General features: G+C 44.5%; 1 pseudogene; it reads right to left on the bottom strand.

Annotated features, from left to right (window-relative positions):
- Positions 1 to 5,023: 5,023 nt before the first annotated feature.
- On the bottom strand, positions 5,024 to 7,173 carry LOC139026131 (zinc finger protein 436-like; annotated as a pseudogene).
- Between the last annotated feature and the right edge of the window lie 6,401 nt (positions 7,174 to 13,574).

Here is a 13,574-nt window from a genome sequence, read left to right as displayed (position 1 = left end):
GATCAGTGGTACGGTTTCTCTCCGGTGTGGGTTCGTATGTGTCTTTTCAGGATAGGCGTATTAGCGAAACTCCTTTCACAGTGAGAACATTTATAAGACTTCTCACCTGAATGTACCAAGAGGTGTAATTGAAGTTGTTGTTTACCAGAGAAACATTTCCCACACTGGGAGCAAAGGTGTGGCTTCTCTCCAGTGTGTACACGCAGATGGACTGCTAAATTCCCTTATCGGCATATCTCTTGTCACATAGGGAGCAGTGGTAAGGCCTTGTATGCTTTTTCTGATGAACTTTCAGGGCGTGCTCTGAAACAAAACGCTGTTTGCAAACAAAGCAAGGGAATAGCCTCTCTCCGTGTGCTTTTTTCTGGTGCCGAGTTAAATGATCAAGCAGACGGAAGCTCTTTCCACAGTCAGAGCACTGATGCGGTTTCACTCCAGTGTGAATGGTGCAATGTTTTTTTAAGTATTCATGTCGAGCAAAGCCCTTTCACAGGTAGTGCAAACATGAGGCTTCACCCTGTGTGTTGAATGAACTTCTTGGTGTCTTTTCATTGTTTTAATAGCAGCAAACATTTTGCCACAGTCGGAGCACTGGTAAGGTTTCTCCCCAGTGTGAGTCTCACATGTTGGGTAAACTTTCCAGAGTAACCAAAGCTTCTCCCACAATGAGCGCAAATGTACAGTTTGTTCTCAGTGTGGCTCTCTGATGTCTCTTTAGGTGATCAGCCCGACGGAATCTCTTTCCACAATCAGAGCACACATGAGAGTTGGAGTGACTCATCTGGTGTTTTTCCAGAAGTTGTAGTGTTACAAAACTTTTCTACACTGGTCACAGGGTGAGATCCATCTCTTGAGAGGTTTTTCTCATGTTTTTTAGACCGACTGGTAAATGTCTTGTTACAAGAGCGGCGGAGGAGGGCCTCATCGATGGCCCCGGCGAAGACAGGGGAGGGCCTCATCGGATGTCCCGGCGAAGACGGGGGAGGGACTCATCGGATGGCCCCGGCGAAGACAGGGGAGGGCCTCATCGGATGTCCCCGGCGAAGACAGGGGGAGGGACTCATCAGATGGCCCCGGCGAAGACAGGGGAGGGACTCATCAATGGCCCCGCGAGGACACGGGGAGGGCCTCATCAGATGGCCCGGAGAAGACAGGGGGAGGGCCTCATCAGATGGCCCCGGAGAAGACGGGGAGGGCCTCATCAGATGGCCCCGGCGAGGACCAGGGAGGGCCTCATCAGATGGCCCGGCGAGGACACGGGGAGGGCCTCATCGGATGGCCCCGGAGAAGACAGGGGGAGGGCCTCATCAGATGGCCCCGGAGAAGACAGGGGGAGGGCCTCATCAGATGGCCCCGGTAGAAGAGAAGACAGGGGGAGGGCCTCATCGGATGGCCCCGGCGAAGACAGGGGGGCTCCTGTTTTCATCTGTGTGTGACCTGTCAATTCAGGAAAGTGGTCCATGGTAGTGTTCATAGTAGCCACAGCAGAGGATCRCAGTCTGGTAGAACTCTCTGGATGATCCTTTAGATCATTTGGGATTGTGACTTCATCAGAATCAGCGTTCAGTGTTGAAGTCTCCTTGGCCAGAGAGAGACGTTCATTCAGGACCCTGTTCTCCTCTAGTAGCATAATGATCTTTTGAGGCAGGGAGCTGTTCACACTTATTACAAGTATATCGTTATACTGCCCTACCAAGCAAAAAAGGCAGTAACTGCTTATTTGGTCTAAAATGTGTTAATGTCATTTTTTGCTACATTAAATACATGCTTAATCATGTGGACAAATATCCTGCCTCTATTGTATTGTGTTTTGGAGTAAATGGGGTCATGTTAGCAGTAACTGCATACAGTTACTGTGAAACCAAGGTAAATAAAAGCCATTTTCTCTCTGTTCCACGCTATGAGCAGTTTCTGCCCTGTTGTTTGGTAGGGCAGTATTGTACTCTTCCACTTTCACTACAATGAACATCTCTCGCATTTCATGGCTTTACCGTCCAACTCCGACAGGCTCATACTCGGGCTAGTCTTGACGTAAATTCAACAGTTCCTTGAGTCCTTGCAATCTTTTTTACACGTTTGGTGTACGCATCAAGAAGGGGTTTTGGGTTAAAAAAAAAATGTCTGGTGAGAAGTCCATACCTGTGGTCTTCTCTCTTCAGATACTCGGACATGTCTGGTCAGAGGTCCGTGCCTGTGTGAATCGGGAGAATATAGAGTCATACAAAGAAACAAACAAGACCGAGCTACTGGCTAGCTTGCAAGCTTAAATCCAGTTAGCCAACCTAGTTAGGCTACTTTCAACATAGCTAGCTAACTACCAGCTAGTTACAAATCATTGGTGAACCCCACACCTTTCTGCCTTGTTATTTTACTCGCCCGTTTAAGAATTACCCTCCGGCGATGTCGCTAAGTAACTTATAAAAACTTGTTGTTGTTGCAAAGCTCTGGTGTGGCCGTTGAGGTTTGTTTTGAGTAAACGTGCAGGCTAGTTTCGGTGAGAGAGGGCGCGGTTGCTTTGGATTGGCCCAGCATACCGACGGAACGGACATCTGATTGGATTCCAAGTCGCAAAGCCCGCCCACCGAGTGGCCAAGCAATCGAGTTCTGTTTAACCACACGCGTTTGAGTAGCTAGCTAGTTACTGAATACTTCTAAAGGGACATTTAAAAACGAGCCGATGAGTCCAAAATCAGGGCAGTTAAGCGAGTCTCCGATGCGGAGGCTGTCAAAAGGGTGGAAAAGGTGAGTATATTTGAAGGTCCGGCGGTAGTGAAGAACGGAAGGTTTACATTAGAGCCTACACCACAGCCTGAGGATCAACAGCAGGATCCATAAATCCTGTAAAGYAAGTGGACCTCCTGTCATTTACAGCAGTGGGGATAAACGGCACYGTACAAGTTGAAAGGAAGACAATGAATATCAATGTTTCTGCAGATGAACAATTTCTGGCATTAAAAGATTTTACTTCTGAAGAACGACATGGAGGACTTTCTAGTGCGGTGCCACCCTCTCGGCCCCCAGAGCCTGAGTAGCGATTATTTTATTATTATATATATTTTTTTATCTTTAAAGCTTCTCACTTTTCACCACACCCAGTATATAGCGMCAATACACCATTTTGGGATGTAGTCCGCCAATAAAACCTCGAAGAAGAAGAGCTGGTCAGGTATCTATCTACCAACGTTCGTTCAAACGTTGTAATTAGAGGCTAGGTTTACATAACCGTTAGCTAGGATTAGGTTAGTTAACGTTAGCTCTGCTCTGAGACTAGCTAGCTGCCTTAGCTTGGTAGCTAAGTAACGTTAGAAGGTGCAAACTAGACATTTTAAGCTCAGCGTCAATATTATAATTAAATTTACATTTATTTTTGTCTGATAGCTACAGGCAGATCGACTGTTCAATTAATGAGATGCTTTAATACACTGTTGTACTTTATGTTCGTGACATGGTAAAACGCTAGAATTGGCAAAACAAGTGACCTAAGCGACTTTGAGCGTGGTATGATTGTCAGTGCCAGTCGCGCCGTTTCCAATATCGCAGAAACTGACGGCCTCCTGGGCTTTTCATAGARGACAGCGTCTAGGGTTTACTGAGAATGGTGCGACAAACAGAACAACATCCAGTCAGCGGCAGACCTGTGGGCGACAACAGCTCGTTGATGAGAGGTTGAAGGAGAATGGCAAGAATCGTGCAAGCTAACAGGTGGGCCACAAACAGACACAAACTGTACAACAGTGGTGTGGAGAACGCCATTTCGGAACGCTCAACTCGTCCTTGTCACGGATAGGCTATTGCAACAGACGACAACACAAGATTCCCCTCCAATCAGCTAAAAACAACAAGAAGAAGCGGCTCCAGTGGGCACGCGATCACCAACGTTTTGGTCCACCGGCCACTGTGGCAGGTATACACAAAAATATATCAGCCACTGTGGCAGGTATACACAAAAATCTATCAGCCACTGTGGCAGGTATAGACAAAAATCTATCAGCCACTGTGGCAGGTATACACAAAAATCTATCAGCCACTGTGGCAGGTATAGACAAAAATCTATCAGCCACTCAGATTTTTGACCAGGCCAAATAATTTTTGGTTGTTGCTAAAATTACTCCAACAAAACACACACAAAAATAATGTATCTAATAAATGTATTACTAGTAAGAAATAATGTGGTATATTGTTTAATTTCATTTGTTGTGGCCTGAGTCTTTTAATTTACTGCAGTGGGCTGAATCAGGATCACAGAGAGTGTTTCTTGTAAGTCTTAAACAAATCTACTTTGAAACAAAAGTATACACCTCACACACATGGTTATGGGCTTATAAAGATCTATAGAGTTGAAAGGTATTACATTTTGAGTTTGCATTCCAATATTACACTTTATATNAGAGACAGAGAGAGAGAGACAGAGAGAGAGACAGAGACAGAGAGACAGAGACAGAGAGAGAGAGACAGAGACAGAGGAAGAACAAGACATTGACAACTGTGTCAACTTCTTTTCTAAGACACTTCTAATGATCTGTAGTTGTGACTAACAGGGACATGTGTTTAGTCCTGAGAGAAAGACACTAAATCATCAAAAACAAGTATGTTGTGATATAGCATTACATCGACTACTTTTCACAGTACTAGTAGTATCTGGTATCAGGACCAACAGCTTAAAACTAGCGATGCACCAATTACATTTTTGTCCGATACCGATATACTTGCTGTGCTGTTTCGTTGTTCATTTGTTCAGTTTCATTCTCAACCAAGATTTCTATGGAACGCCGTTTGGGTCTTTGCGTGTCAAATAACACTATTAGATGTAATAATTTAGCTCGTTCATACATTTTTTACGTAGTTATTACACATTTATTACACTATCACTCGTATTTCATATATCGCAACGATTCATTGATACATATGCTCTGATGCTGGTAAAGTTGTCTCACGCACCTACAGTGCTGGTCATAGAAAAAGCTAGCTGGCTGATGGATGAAAACAATGTTCTTCCCCAAATACATAGCAACACAACATCTGTTTCAGTAGCTGTAGTTAGCTAGCTAACTACATAGCTAGGTGTCATCATCTAAAATAACCCTAATTTATAAGATAGTTCTTATTTGATTAATGGTTGGACCCATCTATGTGAAGCTAGCCACAATAAGGATTAACCACAATAGTGGACTTTGCGGTTAGCCTTCAAAATAAAAGTAAAGCATAATTATACTATATGTATTAATTTGCATCACTGTCTATTACATACTTTTATTTTAAAGGCAAACTGCAAATTCCACGTGTGTTTGCAGAATTTGTTGTACAACTTTGACGGTGCTACTGTATCTTTTCTGACACGCAAAGACCCAAACGGCGTTCCGTAGTATGTCTTGAAGCTAATAGCAGTGACGCTATTACTGTGTAACTCCGGTAGGGCAACATCTGGAAACTAGAGTACTTGGTAGTGTGTACCGGCGCTCGACCAGTCGGCCAAAGCCAACATCATCCACGACAGAGAACAGTGGATTGTCAAGGGGAATGAATTCCATTATTTTGGCTTTAATGGATTTCGCCTTTGAGTTCTCGTTGAAATTTTCTTACTGTTTTAAATGACTGCTTGACTGCTCGATCCACACGGCAGACATTGTGGGCTAGGTTAAGAATTCTGTGTTGTAGGTGTAGCGCAAAATTTTATGTGGCGTCGTTACGTCARGTACCTACGTTACATTAGGTATATACGGTAGCTTTGACATCGGTTTTTGACATAAGTGTTAAACTAGACATCGGGCCGATACCGATGTTGGCATTTTTAGCTAATATCAGACGATTCCGATATGTTCACCGATATATCGCGCATCCCCACTTAAAACCCCTTAAAATAATGTAAGAGAAATAGAGCCTACAGAGAATACTTTTTCTGATATTCTGACTTCTGGTACAGACACATGACAGACAGTTGTGGTGAAGCTACTCTGTAGAGTTCTTATGCAGCTTTTGGTCCTTGGGAGCTTGGTCCTTGGTGACCATACCGTGGATACGCTGGTGATTTTTGAGGGTTGCCGAGCGAGCAAACCCCTTCCCACAGTCAAGGCATTTGAACGGTTTTCTCTCCAGTGTGGGTTCGCAAGTGTCTTATCAGATTAGATGTACTAGTGAAACTCCTCGCACAGTGAGAACAGGTATGAGGCTTCTCACCTGAATGTACCATTAGATGTTCTTTAAGACGTTGTTAACAGAGAAACGTTTCCCGCACAGAGAGCAAAGGTACGGCTTCGCTCCAGTGTGGGTCCGCAGATGTTTTGTGAGTGTATCCCATCAGCGAAACTCCTCCCACATTCAGAGCAGTGGTACGGTTTCTCTCCAGTGTGGGTTCGTATGTGTCTTTTCAGGATAGGCGTATTAGCGAAACTCCTTTCACAGTGAGAACATTTATAAGACTTCTCACCTGAATGTACAAAGAGGTGTAATTGAAGTTGTTGTTTACCAGAGAAACATTTCCCACACTGGGAGCAAAGGTGTGGCTTCTCTCCAGTGTGTACACGCAGATGGACTGCTAAATTCCCCTTATCGGCATATCTTCTTTGTCACATAGGGAGCAGTGGTAAGGCCTTGTATGCTTTTTCTGATGAACTTTCAGGGCGTGCTCTGAAACAAAAACGCTGTTTGCAAACAAAGCAAGGGAATAGCCCTCTCTCCGTGTGCTTTTTTCTGGTGCCGAGTTAAATGATCAAGCAGACGGAAGCTCTTTCCACAGTCAGAGCACTGATGCGGTTTCACTCCAGTGTGAATGGTGCAATGTTTTTTTAAGTATTCATGTCGAGCAAAGCCCTTTCCACAGGTAGTGCAAACATGAGCTCACCTGGTGTGTTGAATGAACTCTTGGTGTCTTTTCATTGTTTTAATAGCAGCAAAACATTTTGCCACAGTCGGAGCACTGGTAAGGTTTCTCCCCAGTGTGAAGTCTCACATGTTGGGTTAACTTTCCAGAGTAACCAAAGCTTCTCACACATGAGCGCAAATGTACATTTTGTTCTCAGTGTGGCCTCTCTGATGTCTCTTTAGGTGATCAGCCCGACGGAATCTCTTTCCACAATCAGAGCACACATGAGAGTTGGAGTGACTCATCTGGTGTTTTTCCAGAAGTTGTAGTGTTACAAAACTCTTCTCACACTGGTCACAGGGGTGAGAATCCATCTCTTGAGAGTTTTTCTCATGTTTTTAGACCGACTGGTAAATGTCTTGTTACAAGAGCGGCGGAGGAGGGCCTCATCGGATGGCCCCGGCGAAGACAGGGGAGGGCCTAATCGGATGGCCCCGGCGAAGACAGGGGAGGGGACTCATCAGATGGCCCGGCGAAGACAGGGGGAGGACTCATCGAATGCCCGGCGAGGACACGGGAGGGCCTCATCAGATGGCCCCGGAGAAGACAGGGGGAGGGCCCTCATCAGATGGCCCCGGCGAGGACACGGGGAGGGCCTCATCGGATGGCCCCGGAGAAGACAGGGGGAGGGCCTCATCGGATGGCCCCGGCGAAGACAGGGGGCTCTGTTTTCATCTGTGTGTGACCTGTCAATTCAGGAAAGTGGTCCATGGTAGTGTTCATAGTAGCCACAGCAGAGGATCTCAGTCTGGTAGAATCTCTGGATGATCCTTTAGATCATTTGGGATTGTGACTTCATCAGAATCAGCGTTCAGTGTTGAAGTCTCCTTGGCCAGAGAGAGAGCGTTCATTCAGGACCCTGTTCTCCTCTAGTAGCATAAGATCTTTGAGGCAGGGAGCTGTTCACACTTATTCATTTACATTTTTACATTTAAGTCATTTAGCAGACGCTCTTATCCAGAGCGACTTACAATTGGAAAGTTCATACATATTCATCCTGGTCCCCCGTGGGGAATGAACCCACAACCCTGGCGTTGCAAGCGCCATGCTCTACCAACTGAGCCACACGGGATGGCAGGTATAGAACAATGGCAGGTATAGACAAAATCTATCAGCCACTCAAGATTTTTGACCAGACCAAATAATTTTTGGTTGTTGCTAAAATTACTCCAACAAAAACACACAAAAATAATGTATGTAATAAATGTATTACTAGTAAGATAATGTGGTATATGTTTTAATTTCATGTTGTGGCCTGAGTCTTTTAATTTACTGCAGTGGGCTGAATCAGGATCACAGAAGAGTGTTTCTTGTAGTCTTTGTCACGTTCCTGACCTGTTTTCTGTTGTTTTGTATGTGTGTGATGGTCAGGGCGTGAGTTTTGGGTGGGCATTCTATGTTGTGTGTTTCTATGTTGGTTTAGGGTTGCCTGGTATGGCTCTTAATTAGAGGCAGGTGTTTGCGTTCCTCTAATTAAGAGTCATATTTAGGTAGGTTGTTTCACTGTGTTCGTTGTGGGTGGTTGTTACCTGTCTCTGTGTTTGTGTCTGCACCAGATGGTCTGTATCGGTTTTCACGGTTTGTTGTTTTGTTTGTTGTTGTAGTGTTCACTGTCGTCAAATTAAACATGTTGAAACACTAACCGCGCTGCACTTTGGTCCTCTCCTTCACCCCTGGAAGAAAGCCGTTACAGTCTTAAACAAATCTACTTTGAAACAAAAGTATACACCTCACACACACTGGTTATGGCTATAAAGATCTATAGAGTTGAAAGGTATTACATTTTGAGTTTGCATCCCAATATTCACTTTATATACTGTTAGGGTTGCGTCAATTCAATCTGGTATGGATAAGTATGACGATGAAGTCACCGATTGTATGCTATATACTTTTTATTAACTAAGTAATAAATGGCAAATGCAATTTTCGTATATACGGGTTCAATATAACATCACGCAGGATAAGACAAAGAACTGGGCAACACCCCAAAACCCCCCCCCTATATACTCTAACGGTTTTAGTTCCTGCTTCAGAGCAAGCCTGTTAGAGTAGAGGTCCAGTGTGGTTTAGACTTACTGGCCTATCGCTGGTGTTGGCGCTTAAGCTAGTCCAGCCCCTTAGCGCTTCGGAGGGTCCACTGATATCTTGATAGAGTGTTGCTGTCTTGACCCAAACCCCTGTTGTTGCACTCACAGTTCCTGTTATCGTGTCTTTTCGGTACTTTCCCATCCTTGCTACCCCTCGTGATGTGCACCCCTCCCCTCCCAAGATTAGTCAAGTCATGCGATATGTCTAGCCACACTTTGTTACACAATTATAACACACACACACACATGTTTAATGTGCTTATCTCCCCCCCCCCCATACAATCAACAAAACTCAGACCTCACAATACATCACGGAAGACTGAAATATGACAAAACCTTTTGACARAGAAACTATATGTTTAATAATGAAATAGTGAAAAATAGTAATAACATTCCACCCACGAGGCCACTAGAGGGAGATTTGGTCATCTGACTGCAGGAACAAATATCACAGATGAGACTTATTTTTGGTGGGGTTTATCGGCAGTTGGCATCCGACCTAATGGTGCGTTACCTCCACCTACTGTACTGGAGTGTGGGCCAGAGTCAGGGAGAAACTAAATCCTACCTGCKYGTCCGTTGCTCTTAAAAAAAGATAATAAAAACTATATCTAATGACGTTCTACTCAATGTACTCTTTAAACTAATGTCCTGTATCCCCCTTCTCCCTCATACTAGATKTCATCCTCTCTCCTTTCCTCTCTACTACTGACCACACTGTATCCCCCTTCTCCCTCATACTAGATCTCATCCTCTATCCTTTCCTCTCATACTGACCACACTGTATCCCCCTTCTCCCTCATACTAGATCTCATCCTCTCTCTTTTCCTCTCTACTACTGACCACACTGTATCCCCCTTCTCCCTCATACTAGATCTCATCCTCTCTCCTTTCCTCTCTACTACTGACCACACTGTATCTCCCTTCTCCCTCATACTAGATCTCATCCTCTCTCCTTTCCTCTCCTACTGACCACACTGTATCAATACATGCCCCACTGTCTCTGTTTCCTGGCAATACTCACATTTTCCTGTTGGAAGCTTTCCTATCACATTAAGGTCTTATTCAACTGACTGTGTCCCATCTTGTAAATATAGCCTCCTCTCTTCTGTCCCTTCCTGCCGTTCTCCCCTCCCCAACTTTCCTCTGTACTTGAAATGAATGCCTGCCCTTCGTATCTCTATTCCACTGCTCCTGCCATTTCTCCACCATCACTGTCCATATCAGGCGTTCTGCCTTGCTCATTGAAACGACAACATCCCCACTACTTAGTGCTTGTTTAGCCAGTACATCAACATCCCCACTACTAAGTGCTTGTTTAGCCGGTACATCAACATCCCCACTACTTAGTGCTTGTTTAGGCAGATATCAACATCCCCCACTATAAGTGCTTGTTTAGCCAGTATATCAACATCCCCCACTAACTAAGTGCTTGTTTAGCGGTATATCAACATCCCCACTACTTAGTGCTTGTTTTAGCCGGTACATCAACATCCCACTACTAAGTGCTTGTTTAGGCCGGTACATCAACATCCCACTACTAAGTGCTTGTTTAGCCAGTACATAACACATCCCCACTACTAAGTGCTTGTTTAGCCGGTACAAGGGTTGCAACCATCCCCACTACTAAGTGCTTGTTTTTAGCCTCGAGTATATCAAACATCCACACTACTTAGTGTTGTTGGTCGTGTAATTCTAGGGTAACTCTGGCTAAAACAGCACTTAGTGTGGGTTGTACATCAACATCCGAGCTAGATACTACAATCAAACACACAATGCTAAGGGCTAACAAGCACTTGAGTGTGTGGTAAGATGTCAACATCCCACTACTAAGTGCTTGTTTAGCCAGTCAATCAATATCCCATACTAGGACATCCTAAAGTAGCTTGTTTAGGGCCACATGTAAAGGTACAGTGTCAACGAGACTCGCTCACTACTAAGTGCTTGTTTAGCGCGTAACACTACAACATCCCAACTACTAGTGCTTGTTTAGCAGTATGATCAACATCCACTATAAGTGCTTGTTTAGCCAGTTACAGTCAACATCCCACTAAATAGAGTGCTTGTTTAGGGGCCGATACATTCAAACATCCCACTACTTAAGTGCTTGTTTAGGCAGTATCATCAACATCCCACTAACTAAGGCTGTTTGTTATGTAGTGTGGCCGTAATCATCATCCCACTACTAAGTGCTTGTTTAGCCAGTACATCAACATCCCACTACTAAGTGCTTGTTTACGCAGTACATCAACATCCCCACTACTAGTGCTTGTTTAGCCAGTACATCAACATCCCACTACTAAGTGCTTGTTTAGCCAGTACATCAACATCCCACACTACTAAGTGCTTGTTTAGCACGTATATCAAATCCCCACTACTAAGTGCTTGTTTAGCCAGGCATCAACATCCCACTACTAGTGCTTGTTTAGCCGTACATCAACATCCCACTACAGTGCTTGTTTAGCCATACATCAAATCCCCACTACTAATGTGCTTGTTTAGCAGTAGAATCAACATCCCCACTACTAAGTGCTTTGTTAGCCAGGTACATCAACATCCCCACTATTAAGTGCTTGTTTAGCCAGTACATCAACATCCACTACTAAGTGCTTGTTTAGCCGTACATCAACATCCCCACTACTAAGTGCTTGTTTAGCCAGTACATCAACATCCCCACTACTAAGTGCTTGTTTAGCCAGTACATCAACATCCACTACTAAGTGCTTGTTTAGCCGGTACATCACATCCCCACTACTAAGTGCTGTGTTAGCCAGTACATCAACATCCACTACTAAGTGCTTGTTTAGCCGGTACATAACATCCCCACTACTAAGTGCTTGTTTAGCCGGTACATCAAATCCCCACTACTAGTGCTGTTTAGCCAGTACATCAACATCCCCACTACTAGTGCTTGTTTAGCCGTTACATCAACATCCACTCACTAACTTGTTGTTAGCGAGCTACATAATCACATCCACTACTAAGTGCTTGTTTAGCCAGTACATCAACATCCCACTACTAAGTGCCTTGTTTAGCCAGTAATCAACATCCACTACTAAGTGCTTGTTTAGCCAGTACTCAACATCCCACTACTTAGTGCTTGTTTAGCCAGTACATCAACATCCACTACTAAGTGCTTGTTTAGCCGGTACATCAACATCCCACTACTTAGTGCTTGTTTAGCCGGTACATCAACATCCCCACTACTTAGTGCTTGTTTAGCCAGTACATCAACATCCCCACTACTAAGTGCTTGTTTAGCCGGTACATCAACATCCCCACTACTTAGTGCTTGTTTAGCCGGTACATCAACATCCCCACTACTAAGTGCTTGTTTAGCAGTATATCAACACCCCCACTACTAAGTGCTTGTTTAGCCGGTACATCAACATCCCCACTACTAAGTGCTTGTTTAGCCAGTACATCAACACATTGTTCATACCTCCCACTACTAAGTGCTTGTTTAGCCAGTACATCAACATCCCCCACTCTAAGTGCTTGTTTAGCCGGTATATCAACATCCCACTACTAAGTGCTTGTTTAGCCGTACATCAACATCCCCACTACTGTGCTTGTTTAGCCGTACATCAACATCCCCACTACTTAGTGCTTGTTTAGCCGGTACATCAACATCCCCACTACTAGTGCTTGTTTAGCCGGTACATCAACATCCCCACTACTTAGTGCTTGTTTAGCCAGTACATCAACATCCCCACTACTAAGTGCTTGTTTAGCCAGTACATCATACATCACTACCCATCACTATAGTGCTTGTTTAGCCGGTACATAACATCCCCACTACTAAGTGCTTGTTTAGCCAGTACATCAACATCCCACTACTTAGTGCTTGTTTAGCCAGTACATCAACATCCCCACTACTAAGTGCTTGTTTAGCCGGTAATCAACATCCCCACTACTAGTGCTTGTTTAGCCGGTACATCAACATCCCCACTACTTAGTGCTTGTTTAGGCAGTATATCAACACCCCACTACTAAGTGCTTGTTTAGCCGGTACATCAACATCCCCACTACTTAGTGCTTGTTTAGCCGGTATATCAACTACCTCGTTCCCTCCCGCATGAGCTGGAGCCATGTAAATATTATCTGTATATATATTTGTCTATCCTGCCATGGGTTGTAGCACCTCATAAAGCAGGTCTTGTCTGCCTACGTGATATAAAGGACTGGAGACTCATCAATACTGCACATGAATCAGAGCAAATGACTACTCTGTCTGGCTTAACTTCTCCACCACTGCAAGGCCAACAGTATGGCATCATCTCCCCGTATATACAGCCAGATGATCTGTAATAGTATCCTGACTCTCACCCCACATTCCTGCACTACAAACGCTACCCAGTACGTCCTGTCCTTGGATCTTTTGAACCATCTGTGTATATGGCCACAACATCTGATACACAGTATCCAGACATCTCTTACCAATCAGATGATCATCACCCTCCTATCTGTCCTAGTCTCTCCAATCAGATGGATCATCACCTCCCTATCTGTCCCTAGTCTCTCCAATCAGATGTATCATCACCCTCCCTATCTGTCCCTAGTCTCTCCAATCAGATTGTCATCACCCTCCCTATCTGTCCCTAGTCTCTCCAATCAGATGTATCATG

Source organism: Salvelinus sp. IW2-2015, unplaced genomic scaffold, assembly GCF_002910315.2.
Source record: "Salvelinus sp. IW2-2015 unplaced genomic scaffold, ASM291031v2 Un_scaffold3945, whole genome shotgun sequence".
NCBI lineage: Eukaryota > Metazoa > Chordata > Actinopteri > Salmoniformes > Salmonidae > Salvelinus > Salvelinus sp. IW2-2015.
This window is presented reverse-complemented; position numbering and strand designations above follow the sequence as displayed.